Raw genomic sequence first — 19,167 nt, 5'->3', positions numbered from 1 at the left:
ACGCGTATAAACATAGGACATAATTGGTTATACCAACTAAAACATGCGAAACTTTTCTCAGTCTGATTGGTCAAGATAAACTGCTGAATTGAGTTTCTTTGTGCCAAGTTCCCGTTATCGTGGAATGTGCACCTGTGTTCTTCTAATTGGCATCTTTCTTTTTTTGTCTTCTTGTTTATTCTGTTCAAGGCCTTCTAAAAGTGTCTGGAATACTCTTGTGACCGATCGTTAGCTAAATATGTGTCCACATCCACTTGTATTTCTATCTGATCTACAGAAGGAAAGATTTCTGCATCCTCAGTTCTGGGAAAAGCAACCAATCTGAACTCTTGTCTAATTTTAGGGGTTTATACCAACACAGTTACCTGAGCCCCTTCTGCAGACAACCTAGCTCCTCGGAGCAGCAAAGTCTCTAGCAGATTCATGAATCCCCAATACTCCTCAATTTCTGGAATAAAAAGGTTTCATGAGATAGGACCTTTCGGGTTTGTCGAATCTATTCCACTTTTCTGTACCTACAGACCAGAAACCTACACTGCATAATTTGCCATTTGAACAAAAGTAGTCTGATAATGAAATTTCTAACACTCACTTCAGCTGGACTAGAACTAGTTCAATCACATCCTACCTTGTGACAGGCCAGCTATTTTATGTCTTAAACCAAGGAAGCCTAAAAGAGCAGCTGCAGCTGCATAATTAGAAAAGAAGTGGGAAAAGGATTTTAAACCAGCCCAAGACATAGAAATTTTGGAGTTCATTTTTCTTTTATCCAGAACCAGTTAGTCCCACTCCAGGAGAGCGCTGTACTTCCAGCCAGGTTCTGCAGCTTGAATCGCTCTGCATTCTGAGCACCACTGTAGCTACCCAAGAGAGAAAATACCACTATACAGCTTAAATAGGGTACTCCCTTATTTAACCAAACCAAACTCCTTTGGAATCTGTGGCAATCTTTTAAATAGCTTTGAATCAGGAGTTTAGCTTTTAACTAATTTGCTAAGCATATGGAGCTTTAGAAGCCAAACCGACAGATGAGAGGTGCAACTTACTTCCTAAGCACCTTCTACTCCCATTGATTTACCAGACCGAGCTGAATGAATGCTTTTAGCTTGATTCTTACCCAAATTGCAAGTTGTCTGAATGCTGTTTTTACCAGAAAGTTGGCATAAAGGACTTGTAAACAAAAGAAAGTAATCTTGAAAACTGAGGAGAAAGATAGCATTTCCCTTCCCTTCTAGCTTTACTTTAGAGCCTGTTATTTACTTTTTACAATTCATGAGCAAGCAACTTATTTCTTTCTAGTCCTTTCTTTAAAGGAGATTAAGTATTCCCATTGTTAATGAAAAGGTTTTCTTCTAATTAAAAGAAATTATAAGGCATTCACCAGTGGCATTATTCTAGTCAATAAACTAATTATGGTTGTAGCAAATGAAGGAAAAGACATCAACTGATCTTAGGGCCATGATTTAGAAAACTTTAAGGATGTGATTTTCACATTCCTTGAAAAAGCAAAGGAGATCTTACATGCACTTTTAGTTACTGTTTAGAATGTACAGAAAAAATACTAGTCCTTTGAAATTAGCATAGTGCCTCTGGAAATTTCTAGCTGCACTACCTACATTCACTTGGTGTGTCTCTGTAATGTCATGTTGGCTGAAGCAGGAGGAGAGGAGCATTGAATCTCCCTTTTTTATTGCACTGTTGCCCTCTAAAATTCCATTCTAGCTGAATCAAAATCATTCCAAATAATGAAAGTGGTATTTTTTGCTTTCATAATAATATCAAAAAATAAATTTCAAGTGCTATGAAGATTGCCATGATTTGTCCCTTAAAAATACTACTATCATCATCATCATTACAGTGAGGAAACATGTTTTTCACAACTTTGCAAAGGGCTAAGAAAGTTGCATTAACTTTACTTTGCAAATAAAAATTCTGAGAACTAGCATGGTGTGGTGTTTCGCTGGAAACCAAATATAAAGTCACTAGCCAAATCAGGCTTGAATTCAAAGGCAGGGACTTTACCTACTACTTACTTGTTTTCTTGCTTTTTGTCCATCTTCAAGATATTTCTTTTTTTTTTACACAAGCTGAATGCATGAAAACAGCTAGACATTACATAAAAACTTGTAAATTCCCTCAACCGAGATGCATCAGTTGCCCAGGCATGGACTCATAGCCTACTGCAATGTACAGCAGAACTGGCTAATTGATGAATTGTGCAAATGTGCGATTTTTTGTGCTTTTTTCTTTTTTGATATTGCAGTGCAAATGCTGGCATAGTCCATGATTACTTCTCATTCATGGTAGTACTTCCTGCTTGAAGTCATTGTGGTAGGGTTACAAGTGCTGATGTGATCATATCCTCAACCTTCAGAAATGTTTTAAAGTGGGATGTGATGAAATAAGAGAGGGAAAAATATTTAGTTTGGATTTGAAGATTGGTAACACAAAATTATTCCCATAATACAAAGTATTCCAGCCATGCCACTAATACTTCTGCCTCCCTTTTTGATAGCTTGCTTCCCTCGTGTCCTCATGAAAATCTTCCAAAAGCAAGCTGCATTGGAAGGTGTTTCAAGGTCATTTATACAATCAAACTGGGTCAGATAAGAGTAATAATACATGAAATGATCATTAACACTCAATATCTATTTGGTAATTATGCATCAAAGCATCAATTTCACATTTAATGTTGGGGTTTTCTGCTAAAGTTTTAGCATTCTATTTTGAATCAACTAGATAGTAAAAAGAACAAGGTGCTAAGGTTGCTAAAAGTTCAGGAAATTTGCTAGGTAACAAGCATTTCTGAAAAATCTTTTGGGGTATGTAGCACACTCTTTGACCCATTAACTGACTGTACCAACATAAAGTTTTGGTTTCGAGAGGAAACTAGAACTGTTGCTAGCTGAAGAGGAAGATGCTGCTATTACTCTATTAAAAATGCAAAACAGAGGCCAATTTTTTACTGTACCAGGCATCTCTTCCATTTTCTGGGTTGCATACAGGACTAGTTTGGATGACAGGCTGGAGAAAAATAAATTGAGATCTAATTTACTTTCACCATTATGAAGTAAAATTGCAGTGAGGATCAGACTCCAAGGTTTTCACAGGAGAAAAGAACAAATTAAAGACAAGGTGAAGTTTTTGGATTCACTGGGCTTTCGTCACAGCCACAGTGGCATGCCATCAGCAGATCCAGCGAAGACCAGAGCTGTGTGCTTACAGCATGTCCTGTGGCTGCTCCTCAGTGCAGAGGGAAGACGTCACACAGCAACATTCATGTTTCCCTGGATGCTCCAGAAAATGGGGAGGAACAGAACTTGACTTTTTTCCTCAGCCCATTTTCCTCCTCAGTTTCCCATTACATTTGTCTTTTCTGCTCTATGGATTAATACTTTCAAACATTTCTCCTATGCCCATTAAACTTGCAGCAGCATCCCAGTGACTTTTCTGAAGCTGTTCACTGTTGCTTGCAGGGTTATTTTCCCTTATGTGGACCAGTGTCTGCAATCTCAGCCTAGATTACTGGCCTTATTTACGAGGCAATGGCAGACAACTTGGCCTCTGATATCAAGCAACCCCCTTGGAACGCTGTCAGTGAATGTCTTTCTCCATATTTATTGGTGTTCCTCTTTTCCTCCTACCTTCAAGTCACAGCTCAGTTCTGACCCTTTCTGTACCTCATCTCTCATCTGATCATGTTTTTCTATTCCCTCCCACTGTTTGCTCACTTATTGTTAATCCTTAGTCTCTTCTTACTCAAAATCTCTCATGTCTCACTTTTTATACAGTCTCCCTGACCCTTTGACAAAACCCTCTCATCTCTGTCCTCAGGGGTTACAACCTTAAATCCTGTCTAATCTAGTTCCCACTGACACAGCAGATCTCACCTCTGTCCTGACACGGTCGCCAGTCCTCTCCCTGTTGTGTCTCGATTTTCTCTCTCTTGACTTCAGTAGTGGGGGAAGTGCAGGGACCTCACATTGCAGAGAGAGAAGATTAGCTGGGAATTACATGTCTAAGTTCAGACATGCTTCGCAAAATACCCAGCCAGTTGGGACTTAACTTTGGAAGAACACAAATTCCTTGGGTGCCTCTGAATTAAACTGCAGGGCTTCCCAAGAATTGCAAGTTTTATGCCGCTCAGCCAAGTGGATTTGTCACTAACTCCCAGGTAAACTTTGGGAAGATTCACATACGGGATTTTTCCTTTGCCTTTCCTGCTCAAGCAGCCTTGATCTAGTTGACTTTCCAAGGGGCAGCTGACCAGATCACGAATTCCAGTTTGTAATGCTTATTTTAAAAAGAGAAATCCTGGTTTCTCCTTTTTTTTTTTTTTAATAATACCAGCAGGTGGAAGAAATTTAATTTTGTCCTCCGCCTCAAAGAATAAAAAGCTACATCTCCCAACTCTCAGAGTGCCCTAACACAGTTTATTGTGTGATCTGTGATGAAGAGACATGCATTCTTGTCATCACCAGTCAATCTGCTACATAATTTAGGAAAGGATTCAAACATTCTCCAAATAAAGCCTGAAAAAGCAAAGATGGAGGTTGCTTGAATACTGGTCCGGTTTTTGCAGTGCAGCTCCATGCACACTTGGAGCATCCAGCAAAGCAGGGCAGCCCCTTGTGTTGCAGAGATGAAAATGAAGTGGTGGAGGACAAGTGAGAAAAACCCCAGAGCTATGGCTTGAGTTCCACTTGTACAATGCCAGGCTGTCTTTAAGATCTTTTATTGACCAGCTCCCTGCCCATCTTTGTATATGAGATTTCCTGTAGGTATCAGAGTGAACACGAAACTGAAAGAAGGCTGTAACAGCAAAGTCTCCGCTGACTGCTTGAACTGCTTTGTGAAAGAGTAGGTGGGCAAATGGAAGCACAGAGAGTATTTGTGATTAAAAAAACAGTCAATTAAGCCAGCCTTACGGAACAATGCAAACTAGTAAGAGCTAAGACTGGGGTGAAAGGACAAAAGTGAGATAGGGTTCAAAGGTTAGGACAAGAAGCTTAAAATCACACTGGAATATGGCCAGTCAGTGAAGGGTGTGAAGAAATGACACGATCTGAAAGGCAGCACAGCCAAAATATCCTGGCTGCTCAGGAGCATTATTTGTATCGCACTCCCACCCAGAGGCTCCATGTAAGTATCAGGGCCCCATTGTGCTACATATTGCAAAAACACAGCAAATGACAGTCCAAGCCAAAATCACAGGAATAAGCAGAGAAAAAGCACTGGCACTGCAGCGTGTAGGAGGCAGAGCTCTGGATGAGTGGGGAGCACAGTGAAAAGGTTTCATGCCAGAATGACTCTGGGTTTGCTCCAAAGGATCATGAACCTCTCAATGAACTTGCAGCCCAGTGAGTTCCATGTAGTTCCAGGTGCTGTAATGAATGTTTCACAGAGAGATAATTAACCCCCCTCACCCCAAAGCTCCGCAGTGCTGATGCTTTCCAGCACAATCTGTCCATGACACCATGGTAAAGTGCAGAGCCAGCTTTATTATTTCAGTTTGTTCTGTTCCTTTTTACTGCTGCTGCTCTCTAAGGTTAATTGTATTCCCTGTGCTGATGCACAGTGGTATCTATACATAGACCTCACTGTATGGATTCTTTCTTTTCTTTTTCTTTTTTCCCCCTTTTTAATCAATAAGGAGTTCAAACACTATGCAGCTTTCTCAATAAAATGCCAGGAGTCATCCAGTGAAGTGGGAGAGGGCAAGAGTAAAGGAGCAAACCCATGACCCTCTCTGACTCAGCCCACTCTTCTTTTGGTTTAGAAGAGTATTCAAAGCAGATGAAAGAAAAGACACAGAATCTCCCAAACGCAAACCTTTTTCTCGTGAAAGGTGGGAAGTAGTAAATGGTAGCATGTACCATTGCCCTGGTTCCTATATCTCAGTCTGCTTCCAGACTGAAGTCCAAGATCCAGCTAAGTAGTTAGGCCATTCCTTCTTTATTCTGACTCTTAAGTTCATGTTCACTTCAGAGCTATTTGAGAGACGAGATCAGTGGGAGCCCCATCAGGGATTTGGAGGTATGTCCTTTTTGGGATGGGCTTCAGCCACTTCAGCTCCATACCAGCAGTAGTACACAGACCTGATCTTTCTCTGCCCCAACTAATCCTGCAGCCAGAAGTATATGGAGAAGCAGAAGGAACAAGAGGGGTCCCTTGTAAATGTGGTCCTGTTGCATTAGCTAAGTGAAATCCCAGCTCTGGGTTTAAGGTGGAGGCTCAGGTTCATCAAATGCTAATGCTAATGTAATTCTTCTGCTGGTTCAGCTATCTTCTTGCATTGGTCTCATGAACGTATACATGACCACAGTATTCAAGATGAAAGAGAACCCATGGTGCCTCTCAAGATTAAGGGCCATCAGACGAACTGAGTCACAAAGTCACCATGCCCACAGCAGCCCACAACCAGCTGAGGGGAGGACAGAAGTATGTCTTTTTACCATCTTGAAGAATGAGACGAGCTCTGTCTTGAACGGCAGTCTGTCCATGTGGCTGCTCACAGCACTTGAGCCACATGGTGCCACTGTGCCTCAGACATGGCATCCTGCAAATCTGCGGCTCCGGCAGGTGGTTTGCAGTCAATCTCTTACTTTCTGTGGATCAGCTTCTCAGGGGTCCACAAGCAGGCACAAAGTCAACCAAGTTCATATGTCAGCGTGCAATGCTACCAGAAAGTAAAAAAATGTAAAGATTAAGGCAGATCCACTTCAGCACAGTGACTACTGCAGTACTTGTACTTGGCCAGTTAGGTTGGGAAAAATTATCTTTCTCCTATTAGCTGCATTGTGAGAAATTTATCCCAGTCTCTAATAAAACTATAATTAGGGTTTGATGGAGGCTAAATGGACTGTCAGATCATTCTACTCTGATGACTGTTACAGCATGTTTCCAAGATAACCATTTAACACTGCTCACCATTAGCAAGTATCTTTGAATTATATTTAATTTCATTTTGTGAGGGAAAAGATTATTGTAATTTAACAGAGATCCATAATATTTTCATGGTGGTAAGCAAGGAAGAGGTAAATCAGATTATTCATTTCATACTGAAATCAACCTATGCTGAAAGTAAACAACCACCTTTCCGCTCTTTTGGATGATCAAGCTCCCTTGTTTTGGAACAGTTAATACTGAACTTGAACAAATCTCTCCTTGTTTAAAAGATTAGATTTGAGGAACAGACCAAGATAGATGGTTTCTTTCTCTGTAGGCTATTGATTAATGGATTGTACTAAATGGTGTGACATGCCCTTTAAATGGAATTTACAAGTAATATATCGTATGGCAACTGCATTATTAATGATTTTGATACCTGGTATTTCTGTCTTCCTACTCTGAGCTCTTCTTATTTATCCTGGTGAAGGTGGAGGGAAAAAGCTGGCTCCCCCCAGCTTGCTGGGCTTTGTTCTTGCAATCATATATATTCCTAGGCTTATTCTCATTATTCACATAACATCTAGCCTGACACTTTTCCTTACTACATGCCAGCACAAGGCCAAAAAAACGAACACCCAACTTCCTTTGCAAGAGAATCGCCAAAGCCTTTAGATAAATATAACTAACTAAGAATTGAAAATGGCTGAAGAGCTTATTCCCTTCATTATTATTAGATGTTTACAGTCCCACATAAAAGCAAGCAGAGAAAATCAAATTTTGTTTTGTTTTGTTTTTTTCATTTTAAAATTTCTCTGCTTATTTTTCCTGCACTTTGAGAGGCAGCCTGCACTGCAAATGTACTAGTGTGTTTACCAAGAGGTAGACTTACGCATGGAAGACTGAAATGAAGGGCAAAGAGAAATTAAAAGGCAATTTAACAAGAAGGCAAACTCAAACAACAGTATTGTTCCATTCATATTATTCAGTCTTTCAAGAAGGAGAGAATTGTGAACTCCCAGAAACAAAGGGATAATTCACAGAAAATAAAGACATTGCAGAAAAAATATGTTTAGTCTTCACCAGCAAAGGCATCAGGGAGATGTTTATTTCAGACCCTTTCCTCTCATAACAGTCAAAGAAAGATGCTGTTAGCAGCTGAGATGTTAGAAGAGAAAATATACTATCAAACTCATAAATTGAACAACAATGAATCATCAGAATCTGGTGGAACTGCTGAGGAAACTTCTGACCGAAGTTACTGGCAAAAGCATGAGGGGCACAACTTACTCATTAAGATATTTTATTGTCATCAAAACCAAGGATCTGGCTTGCAACTAGTAATAACATCTAGCAGCTTTACTGAATACTGACTGGTATCAGATATTGAAATCTGTCTTTGCTTAAAGAGCTCAGAATGATCCTAGGAACAACATATTAGAGCTGCCACCTGTTCAAAGCATCCTAACGTCAGCATATGTATTGAGATGAACAGGATATGATAAGGACTGGAGCTAACTCAAAGTCAGAAGTCCCACTCTTTGGGAAGCTGCGAACGTGTAAAAATACTTTATCCAATTTCAGAATGAATGTTCCAGAATGAGAGAATGGGAAGTAAAGTCCATAAGTGATGGCCTGAAATAATCAAAACATTCAGTGTTGCAATTTTCCAGGAGGTCCCAGACTCTCACTGGGGCACAGTCTCAGTTCACCTCTGTTTCTAGGTTCTGACCCTTCCGGACCTAGGAAAGAGACTGGGAACCACATGGGCACAAACTCTGGGAGCTGCACCCAGAGACAGACACCAGAGTGAGGAAGCGAGACATCTTCGGTGTTCAGCTCTGCAGCAGGGAGCCGGGAAGCCCAGTCCCTTGAGCCACTCTGGGTGGTGATTTTGCCTCAGAATGGAAGATGCGTGAAGGTCAGACTCCAGATGAGGAAGCCAGACAAGCTACACTTTTTTACTGAAAACAATTTTCCCCTCCTCCTCCCCCAAAAAAATTTCAAAAAACTTTTTTTAGATGGAAATAGAAAGCATTATTGAACAACAAATTTTTTTTTCACCCTTGCCAACCTTCCTTAATATTTCTCTTGTTTTTCCAACAGAGGAAGGGATAATGAGGAGAGAAATAATTACCACTCATGACCAGCTAGTGTGAAAGTGTGGGTGTGCTCTCTGCTGAGTATGTCAGTATACAAACTTACATCCTATGTAATAATTATATTGTTCTACCTTTTGCCATGGTGTGACATACAAAATCTCAGTATGTCAAAAGACCACTAGAAGAAGAATAAATATTGAAAATGGCTGTAAAATCTTTGAACAATGAAGTAAAAATAGATATAATTCAATATTCATCAAAGTAATTTCAGGAACAATTGCTGCATTCCAAGAATAAATATTACCTACAAGCATTTAATTTGTCTACGGAGAATTTTTTAAACCTTTAATGACTGAATAAAACTTATGAGAAATACATCTTTTAAAAATTAATCCAGACAAGCTAGATTTTTCTCAACCAGTTCTTTAGTATCCAAGCAGTGCTTGAACAACAGTCCACTGAAGACACTGCAAACAGCTCCAAGAACTTCAGTGGGACTCTTCACATATTGTGTAGCACTGCAAGCAAAGAAGGCTTAATAGCTGAGAAGTCAGGCTTTTAAGCCTAATTGGCTTCTCAGGTGCTTTCATGCAAAAGTTGAATTTTCTTGAATCCATTTACTGAGTGGAATGTATTGAATTTTCTTAAAGCAGAGGTTATTTTGGCCTTTGATTCTGCATCATTAAGCAGGTTTGGTTTTGTGTTTTAAATGGGGTTTATATCACTTTCAACAGCATTGTAAGTGTCCTCCATGTTCTAGTTCAATGTCAAACTGCCTGAGACACCAGCTGTGTTTAGGTGCACAAAACTTCATCTGTCAGAGATACATACAACATCATAGTCAAAATGAAGAGTGACTCCCAAAGTGACAGTGTACATGGGAGTTTAGATAAAAGATTCTCATTATGAAAGAAAGTTACTGTTTTTGTAGACTCCATAGGCAGAACTGGGTAAAATAAGAAGTCATCTGATATGTAAGCTCAGCCTATACAGAAACTGACCCAAACTCTTCTTCGATTTTTGAAAAATTGGTTAAAATTTGTCTGCAAGTTATTTTAATTGATCATTTTTTACAATCTGTTTATTTATCCCCAGACAAAAAAAAATCTTAGGAGTCTTTCAGTCCATTCGGAGACAGTAAGTATTGGAAGTTTTTTTAAAAAATAAACATGGTATCATGGAATTTTCACATTACTAATGAAAATACAACACAAATCATGGTTTCTGATCTACCAATGAAAAGAAACAGAAAAAAAAAATCCTTGTAAAAATATTAGGAAAATAAGAGTATCTAAACATGTGAACAACTTGCTAAACATGGGAGTTTTGTAATGTTTTATCTACTTGTCTGCAGGTTTTTACAGTAACTCATTATTTTGAATGGATTTCATTGATTTTTGCATTAAAGATAAATGGTGAAGTTGGAAACCTTCTTTTCTCTCTTTAAACTGAAGTAATAATACTAATTGAGGAACATGTTTATTTTTTCTAAAAGTGTGCTATTTCCATATTATTCACAGGATTGGTACAACAGAAATTAAACTGACAAAGAAAAACATTGCAAAGAAATAAAGTAAATTTATGGATGGAATTACTTTCAGAAAGAAGTATAAACAATCAGGTATATCTAGTTACTTTTTCAAAGGCCAGATAACAGAGTGAAGAAATGTATTTCTTTCATTAATGTACCCAGTCCTACATTCCAGATTACCACTAAAGAGAGGTTAGTATATTTGTGTGTTGAGTCCAGAGCTTGCAAATGCCCACAAAGAAAAATAAGAAACAGTTTCCTGTACCCAGAGTTTTCTCATTTGCTTATTAAAACAATGTGAAAAGTCAAATGATTGTCTTCAGGAAGTTACCTGTTCAAAATTATTTTTAATTCTCCTGATTTAGCAGCATTGCGAGATGAACATACATGCAAATAAAACAAAATTAATTTTACTATAGTAACTCCCTATAATCACTTATTTCCATTCACCTATAATCCACTCCTTTGACCCAAATGATCTCTTTCTAAACTGACTTTGTACACAGTCTGTAAAGATTTCTTTTTCAAGGAACAATACTTGCAAGATTTTCTGAGTCTCAGCTTATGCAGAAGGCAATAATATAAATTCTACACAAATATATATACAAACCCACACATATACACAATCAATATATGATAAACAGAAGTTTGTGGATGCTTCACTGAAGAAATAATGGTGCTTAAAACTCAGATTCCTAGCTTTGGACCAAATATAGCCTTCTGTGGGCAAACTCAATGTCTGTGAAAGCAGAAAGCCCACCATCACCACATCACTGATGAATGTGGCACATGGTAACCACAGGTCTCATTGCCTTATAATTTGGTGGTGAAACACATGCAGTGTGTCATACGTTCCCACTACTATTCCCACTAAACAGGTAACTATTATATCATAGTAAGGCATGGCCATAGTCAGCACTCCAGTGACAAGGTCTCCTACTCTGTGAAGTGGCCATGGCAACTGGACTACCTTTCCAATTCTTCCTTTTACCTTGCCATAAAGCATTAGCAGAAAGTGCTTTTCTGTGATACTTTTTCCTTGATAAAAATGTAGACTTCAAAAGGATTTCATTTTGAACAGAAAGGAGCCAGCACATTTTGATATCATGAGAATGTCCCATGTCTTTCAGCATCTCCAGAGGGAAAAGTTTCCTCTTTAGAATTAATATATTTTTGTGTACCTTTGAAAGAAAAATACAAAATCAAAACAAAGCACTCAAATCAGCCTGAGACAGTCACTTTCTCTTTCATGGGATGTATAAAAACAAATGCATATATGCATATGTCAAAATAATAAAAAGAATATATATTTTATCCCCTTTGGGAATGGGAGAAAACTGTGAGCTATGATCAATGCATAGCTAGCCAGGATAATGTAGGAACGAGATAACTTTGACAAAGCAATGAGAATTCAGAAAGATGCAAACCTGATAATCCAAACGTGTTGTCGGTGGTATGCAGAGGGGCAGCTCTGACCAGGGCTGGCAATCCCCCACAGCAGGGCTGTACAAGGGCAGCGTTGCTGCTTACTGGCCTCCGCTGGCTCCTGCAGAGCTGACACAACCAACTGACCCGTCAAAGCCCTCAACGCCCACCAATGCCCACCCTTCACGCACAGCCTGGACTGTGAGCCCAGCTATAGGGAGCAGAGGATACTGTAAAGCACCATCTCTGACAATGGGGAAAATCTGCTGCTCTTCCAACTTGTCTGTCTCAAATGATTAGGTCCCACTCTGGGTTTAAGCAAAGCTGTGGGTGGAGGTGCATCAAACCCTGCATGTTGGCAAGCCATGCTGTACCAAGATCTATGTTTAAGAAATACCCAATTGTATTTAAAACACAATCTCAGTCCCAGCTACTTCAAGACCTCAGGCAGAAGATGTTTGGTCTTTCCTCTGCTCCATCACAATGAACCACTGCACATTGACCACTCAGCCACTGAGCTGCACTGAAAGATAGCCAGCAAGTTACTGCAGTATCATCACACTTAACACGACACTAACAGTGAAGCGTCTGCAATACCAACTAACTCTAGGAATGGTGATCTGCCTGACTTGCCTAGAGCATTGCCAAGCCTTGTTGAAATACCTGCTCTTCCCAGGAGAACCAGACACCCCTCGGTGGGGTGAAAATGGCCTCATGGTGCCACAAGGACAGGCTGTCCCCTTCCTTTGACTTTGAGAAAAAGGAGTTATCTCCCTTTCCTCGGGAAGCAAAAGGTCAGGGAACATCTGCATTTAAATGGAAAACAGTTAGTAGTGTTAACACCAGGAGCAGCTCATAATTAGGGATTATTAGCCCAGCAACATGGAATGATTGATACAGAGTTAAAGCTAATGACTTTAAAGATGATTAGGCCATTTTGTCACCAGTTGTTTACTCTGTCTATAGACACAAAAATCCGTTCACTTTAACCACTGCAGAGCTCTGTATGATGCCTTACGGGGTAGGAAAGAGTGCAAGCTGTGATGTTGTAATACACTCTATGATATAAGGTACACATGTAAGAGAGGTATGTTGAAATCAGTAAGAAAGCCTGGCATTTATTTAGGTAAGCAAGATGCAGCACAACTGAGGATTGCTGTGACTATCTATTTTAGGAATTTCTGCAGCAGACTCGAGTGCCACATCTGGAACCTGTGAATTTTGAGTTGAATTTACTGTTTTCAATGGTTACAAGAACTTTTTTCTTCCACTCCATTTTTTACGTTTGAAGCAAAGTTCGGAAAATGTTTGGATGTGCAAGCAAAAAGACAAAAAAACCTTTCTAGGTGAAAATATCTGAATGTACACAAATGAGGTGGTACAAGACTATCACTTCAATGGAAATCCACTCTTGTGACCTGATTCAATACAGAACAAGAGCACCCACTTGTACTTTCAAAGGCAACAAGCCTTAATTGACTACTTAATATAAGCATGTTCTCACATGCTTCCCTTGAATGGAGGGGAAAAAAAATTTTACTTCTCTAAGTGCCTTGCTGAACCAAATCTTCAATAATGACCTTTGAGCAACTGCAAATGGATCCTGAGTGAATGCTGAGTCAGCAGAACTGCTGGGACTCCTAGGCCTCCTTCTAGAAATCAGGCAGAAAAGAGCAAAAAACAGCTCTTCTACACATGCCTCAAGGGGTGGGAGATATGTTACCAGTCTCACCTATGAACTCTTCATTGCTTAAGATGTGCCACACACCCCAGTTGCTTTACACCCTGAAAAGATATGTGCACTGGACATCGGCATCACACATGAAGGGTTCTCCACTCCAGTGATGGGGAAATAACCAGGGGAGATGGTGCAGTGGAGGGCAGCCCCCAGAGGGAGAAGGGAAGAGGCAGGGAGAGAGCATGGGGCCATTCCCTATGCCATCCATCATCGCTGCAGCCACCTCACAGGAGATAACCCTGTAATAGAAGCTGGCTAATTTCTTTAGAAGTATCTCATTAGTCCCTCCCTTTCTAAGCTGCCTCTCTATTAAAATGTGATAAATGAATTCTGCCATTCCCAGTTCCAGCCTGTCCCCTTAGTGAAATGAAGATGAGTTGTGCTGGCCAGGACTCAAGATAGAGATAATTATACAGGGGCCAGGGGAAGTATTTCATTTGCCGACTGCAGAGCTGCTCTATCAGTAGTAGAGATGGGATCTCTTATTCGTCCAATTGCTCTAGGAAACACTGGACAGAAAATAAGAGGGTATGGAAAATGCATGTTCCCTAGTGAAAATATTCTATACACATTCTCTGCATAACACTTTTTTGTAACCTACATGTGAATGACTGGGAGCAATGAACATGAGGTGTCTGATACTGGGACTGGATTTCAAGTGCTGTGCAGGTCTTCCCTTTTCAGTTCCCAGCTGTGGTCATGCAAGAACCCCCGTGTGCAGGACAGTGTCTACTAGTGCTATGCAAAGATATACACACTGGCACGAGCGTTATTTTTGCCTGTTCACAGGGGTGCCTGGCTGTTGCGGCTGTGCAGAAAGGACATGCTGGAGGGCTGCAGCCAAGGTTCTGACCTCCCTCTCTGCAGTGAGGAGCTGCTTCTGAGAGGACAACTTACTCCTTCTCTGTGCACTGTGCAGATAGTTTTGATGAGCAAGTCGGCATATAAGGGGATGCCCTTTGCACCTCTGAAGGAATAAAGCAGGATCAATATTAAAACCTACAGATCAAGTTGTGATGTTCTAACTATAACTCAGCCTGAAACACTGAAATATACTAAGAAAAACTGTTCAAAATTAAAGAAGAAAGCAGATTCTACCCTGCATATAGGATTGTCCTTTCTACCTCTTGTCCTGCACCCGGCAATAGAGAGGAATTTATGACTGAAATTTCAATTTCTACTTTCCATCCTCCTCTTGTACACACAGAAATGCATTTCTGACTTCCATCACACACTCACACACAAACACACTCTGCTGACTTCCACCGGGAATTTCATTTCTGGCAGGCAGCTTATGGGTCATAATGAATCCGAGAATTTGACTGACTTTTCTTTTAGCACTTTGCCCTCTTAAACACTGACAGGATCTCAGAGCCCCTGCTACTTTTCACAGCCAGCTAAGTGATGCATTGATGTCTCGCCAGCTACATTTGAATTCAGTTTTGTGCAAGACAGAAGCATCTTCTAGATGTGCTGGATTTTAATTGAGTAAGGAAAGAAATGCAAAATGTTATAAGATGAGTAATCTGAGAAACATATTGCCATATTTTATCCACCCTAACTTAAGTTAGTGTCAGCATAAATAAAACAACCCTCTTCCCTCCCATAATCACTATCCTCCCTTCTTTTTTCTCAGAACAAATACTAGCTAAGATTAGAGTTAAAAGATACATACTTCTATTTTTATTGCTTAAATTCATATGTTATGTTTCATCTATATCAGAAAGACAGCCACGTCAGGGCAAGTCTTGGTATTTTCCACTGTTCTGCTTGTAATAGGTGAGAGAAAATTAAATTAACACCAAGTGTCGTATATGCTTGAATAATGGCCATTCCCCATACTTCCCACTCCCCAAAATTTGCCCTTAAACAGAAGCAGAGTCATTCTGTGCATGTACACTGCCTATAGCAGGCAGGGCCACTAGTGTGTGTCATACAGTATACCTGGACAGAATCTCCCAGTGAGGAGTCTGCCCAGGAAACCTGAGTTTGTAGCAAATCTCTGGTAGAATTAACATTGAAATCTGCAATCAAGAGATCAAATAAATTTGAAAAAATTGTCTAAGAGATAAAAAGACCCTAACTGATAATAGTACTGGTGTACATCCTCCTTTCTGCTCTCCCCTAATTTATTTATTTATTTATTTTTTATTCTTCCATACAGAAAGAGTGTTTTCAAGCTAACACAGTCATTGCATTAAACAAGAGGATCAGCACATGTGAAGAGCAGAAGCGAGGTCTCTGTGAGAGAGCATGGTTCAGGTGGGTGGTTCACCATGTAACAGAAAGAAAAAGAAAGAAGACGTTGTGAAAGCAAATATCTCTGATCCTCTCAAAGACATCTCTCCATCTGTCTGTCCATCCTAATTCTTGCATTTACCATCCAGACAGCTGCTTGAGTGAGCAAAGAGTGATTGTGCAGCCTGCAAAGAGTAACTGTACAACTTGTCCAAGAATGTGTAGAGGTCAAACTCTCCCAAACATCCATGAGAGCTTTCCCACACCACATCCAAACTGGCTGGTTGCTGGCTGGCTGAACCAGGGTCACAGCACAGCGATCTCATTGCTGCCATCTGTAGAAGCGAAGACCTGCCTAGTGAGTCCTAGGAAATGCAAGGTGTAGGAACCAAGTCATCGTATCTGAACAAATATAAAATACGCACCTGTGTAAATGATATGCAAAACTGAGAACAGAAAGGACATAGTCTGTTTGGAGAAAGAGGCGGGGGAAAGACATCAGATGGGAGGAGGTTGCTACCACTAAGACAATTTATCTGGGTTAGAGCCTGCTCTCAAGTTTGCCCTTGAAATGAGCACAGCCCAGACAAATTGTTACAATGGCTTACAAATTATTGACCTCTGGTACTCAGATGTAAAGTAGAAGCCATGGGTGGCAATGCTCTGCTGGTTTCAATTAGAGGCTTGAACACAGTTACCATGCCCTTCCAAGATAATATCCTAATCACTAACCTCTAGGAGAATTCTACCTGCATCTCCAAATCTGTTCTAGATGGTATGAAATAGCCACTGGGTTTTGGAAATGAAATCTCTTTTTTCTGGTTTGCTGATTCCCCAGCTGCTGAGCTATCTATACATTCTTTCCGGGTTTTCTTCCATATTCACTTTATACAATATTATACGATATGGCTTCTCTATGGATACTTGAATAACTCATTATCTTTTTGTGTATTTCCATGCTCCAGATTGAGGTTCATGTGCTCACATTTACCAGAAGAGAATGAGGAAAATGGAAGGTGATGCATTATTGCAAGGTATTCTCTAACTTGCACATATGTTCATTTTACAAAGGGGCTGTGCTCAGAGGTGTTAAAAAGTTGCTGGCTTCTGAGTGTATTTGGGAAATTTGCAAGAGAGTTGCTGTTTGATCTCTTCTTGAAATGTCTTTTCTGTTTTTAATAAAAGCAAAACTATGCTAAGAATCCAGGTAGGTGATTTGTGAATTTTCAGTACACTGCTGCCTCTGTTAAACGTCCACAGGTTAAACCTCTAGGTCTGTAATTTTAGATTCTCTCTTCATATTAACATTCTTAGGTATATGGCGTAACCCATTACTCATGTTTTCATTTAATAGTTTCACTCCATATCCCCGTTAAAAAGGTTTCACCTAAAAGACATGTATACACAGAAAACTACATAGAGATCCATTTATCTACCTCAGGAGGATGAAAAGCGAAGAAAATGATGACAGAATATAAGTCAGTACCTCCGGGGTGGCTGAATATTTCAAATCTGATTGCTGAAAGGCAGGTGCCAATCCTTTTATTCAGAAGAGAACCTGTGCATTGCATTTGGGCTGTACTTTTTGCTTTTATCATCAGTTGCACAGAAAATATAACTGAAGAGATGCAGAACTGAATATTTTTGAACCAAGCTTTTATAAGAAATTCCACTTAAGAATTTGAGAACTGTTTTTCCCATATAACGCAGTGGTCATGAACATGCGTGCCCTGCATCTCTTCATCTCTGCCTCCAATTCTCCCATCTTGTGCAAGAGACCTGCAACACTGAGGCAGCATAAAGGGGCTGTATGAAACACCCACGAGCAGAAAACTCTCCAGGCGGTAGGAAACTCCCTTTCAGTCTCAGCCATCACAAGCTGTCTCTTGCCCCGTGCCTCTCCCCTGGCCTGTGAGAGGTGATATCTCAGGGCCAGAGGCTTTGACAGAGAGGAGTTACGCCAGGCATTTTTGTTGGCACAGAGTCCATTAAAGGAGTTCAGCTAAGTAGAATTAGAGCAGCCCAGGTGAGCAACATCTGAATTTGGGCTGGCCCTGCTCATAAGGCAAATGTAAATGGGCTTATTAACGTTACAGTAAGATTACAGAGGGTGGGTGATGTGAGCATGTCTTGATGTGTCAAAGGAAATCCCTTGATTTCCATTTTTTGCCCAGAACTTGCATCAGTATTTATAAGCAATTGCATTTTTATTCTAAAATATTGTGACCAATATGGTCATACCACTTCTGTTCTCCCTCCATTCCTCTGTACGTTTTCACAGAGCAAGATACCGTCAAGTAGGTATGAGAACAGAAAACAGGTAGTGAATTAAAGCAGTTTCAAAAAAAAAAAAAGGTAAAAAGAAAAAAAAATGTTTTCTGCTACATTTTATCATTCTTATTCTGCAAATGTATGCATAGTCAAGAATTACTAGAATTGAGGCACAGATCCTGAGTGGAAATAAAAAACAACTTACATATGTATATGTAGGTGTGTTTATATATATGTGTGTGTGTACATTTATCTTGTAAGCAAAGCTGCCATCATTTGCACTAATCACAGCCATTCTGGGTAGAGATCCAACCTGTGGCCAGTTCCACTCCAGGACAGGCTGCAGCTATTACCATTGAGAAATTACCATTGCCACAACCACTAGCACATTTTTCCAATTAGTTTGAGAGAGGAAATGAGACATTTTTCTTTGTTAGTGCCTCTCTCTCTTCCTCTCCTTGCCCATCCATTTTATGCTTCCTGATGGTGCTCAGGAGGCTGTCGGGTTCCCTCCAGCACACTTCCTGCTTCCACCCAGCAGGAATAAACTGTTACCGCTTTGTTTGAAATGATTCCTGAGAAGCCTGATTCCTCTCACCAAAATGTGAATAATTGTAGCATTCGACTCTCAGCTTCCTCCTCAGGGATCTTTCTGAGTTAAATAGTTATTGAATTCATCCTGACAGGGATTGCCAAAGAAAACTTTATTTGAAGGACAGAGGGGGGAACAAACTGTTTGCTGAACTGAAAAAAGTTTGAAATACTATAAAGGGAGAGAAAAAGTCCCGTAATGGAAGGTGGAAATCTGGGACAGACAAATCAGGCCATAAAATGTAAGATCAACACAGCAATGGGAAGCAGAAAAGCATATCCTGGGCCAAACATACCGAGGGAGACTATTATACACATTGACCTCAGATGTCATATACAACATGCATCTGCAAACCACCTCATACTTCAAAGTCCCACATTAC

The sequence above is a fragment of the Haliaeetus leucocephalus genome, unplaced genomic scaffold (assembly GCF_000737465.1).
Source record: "Haliaeetus leucocephalus isolate CR32 unplaced genomic scaffold, Haliaeetus_leucocephalus-4.0 Scaffold932, whole genome shotgun sequence".
Taxonomy (NCBI): domain Eukaryota; kingdom Metazoa; phylum Chordata; class Aves; order Accipitriformes; family Accipitridae; genus Haliaeetus; species Haliaeetus leucocephalus.
The sequence above is the reverse complement of the archived record's forward strand: the minus strand, read 5'-3'. Positions refer to the sequence as shown.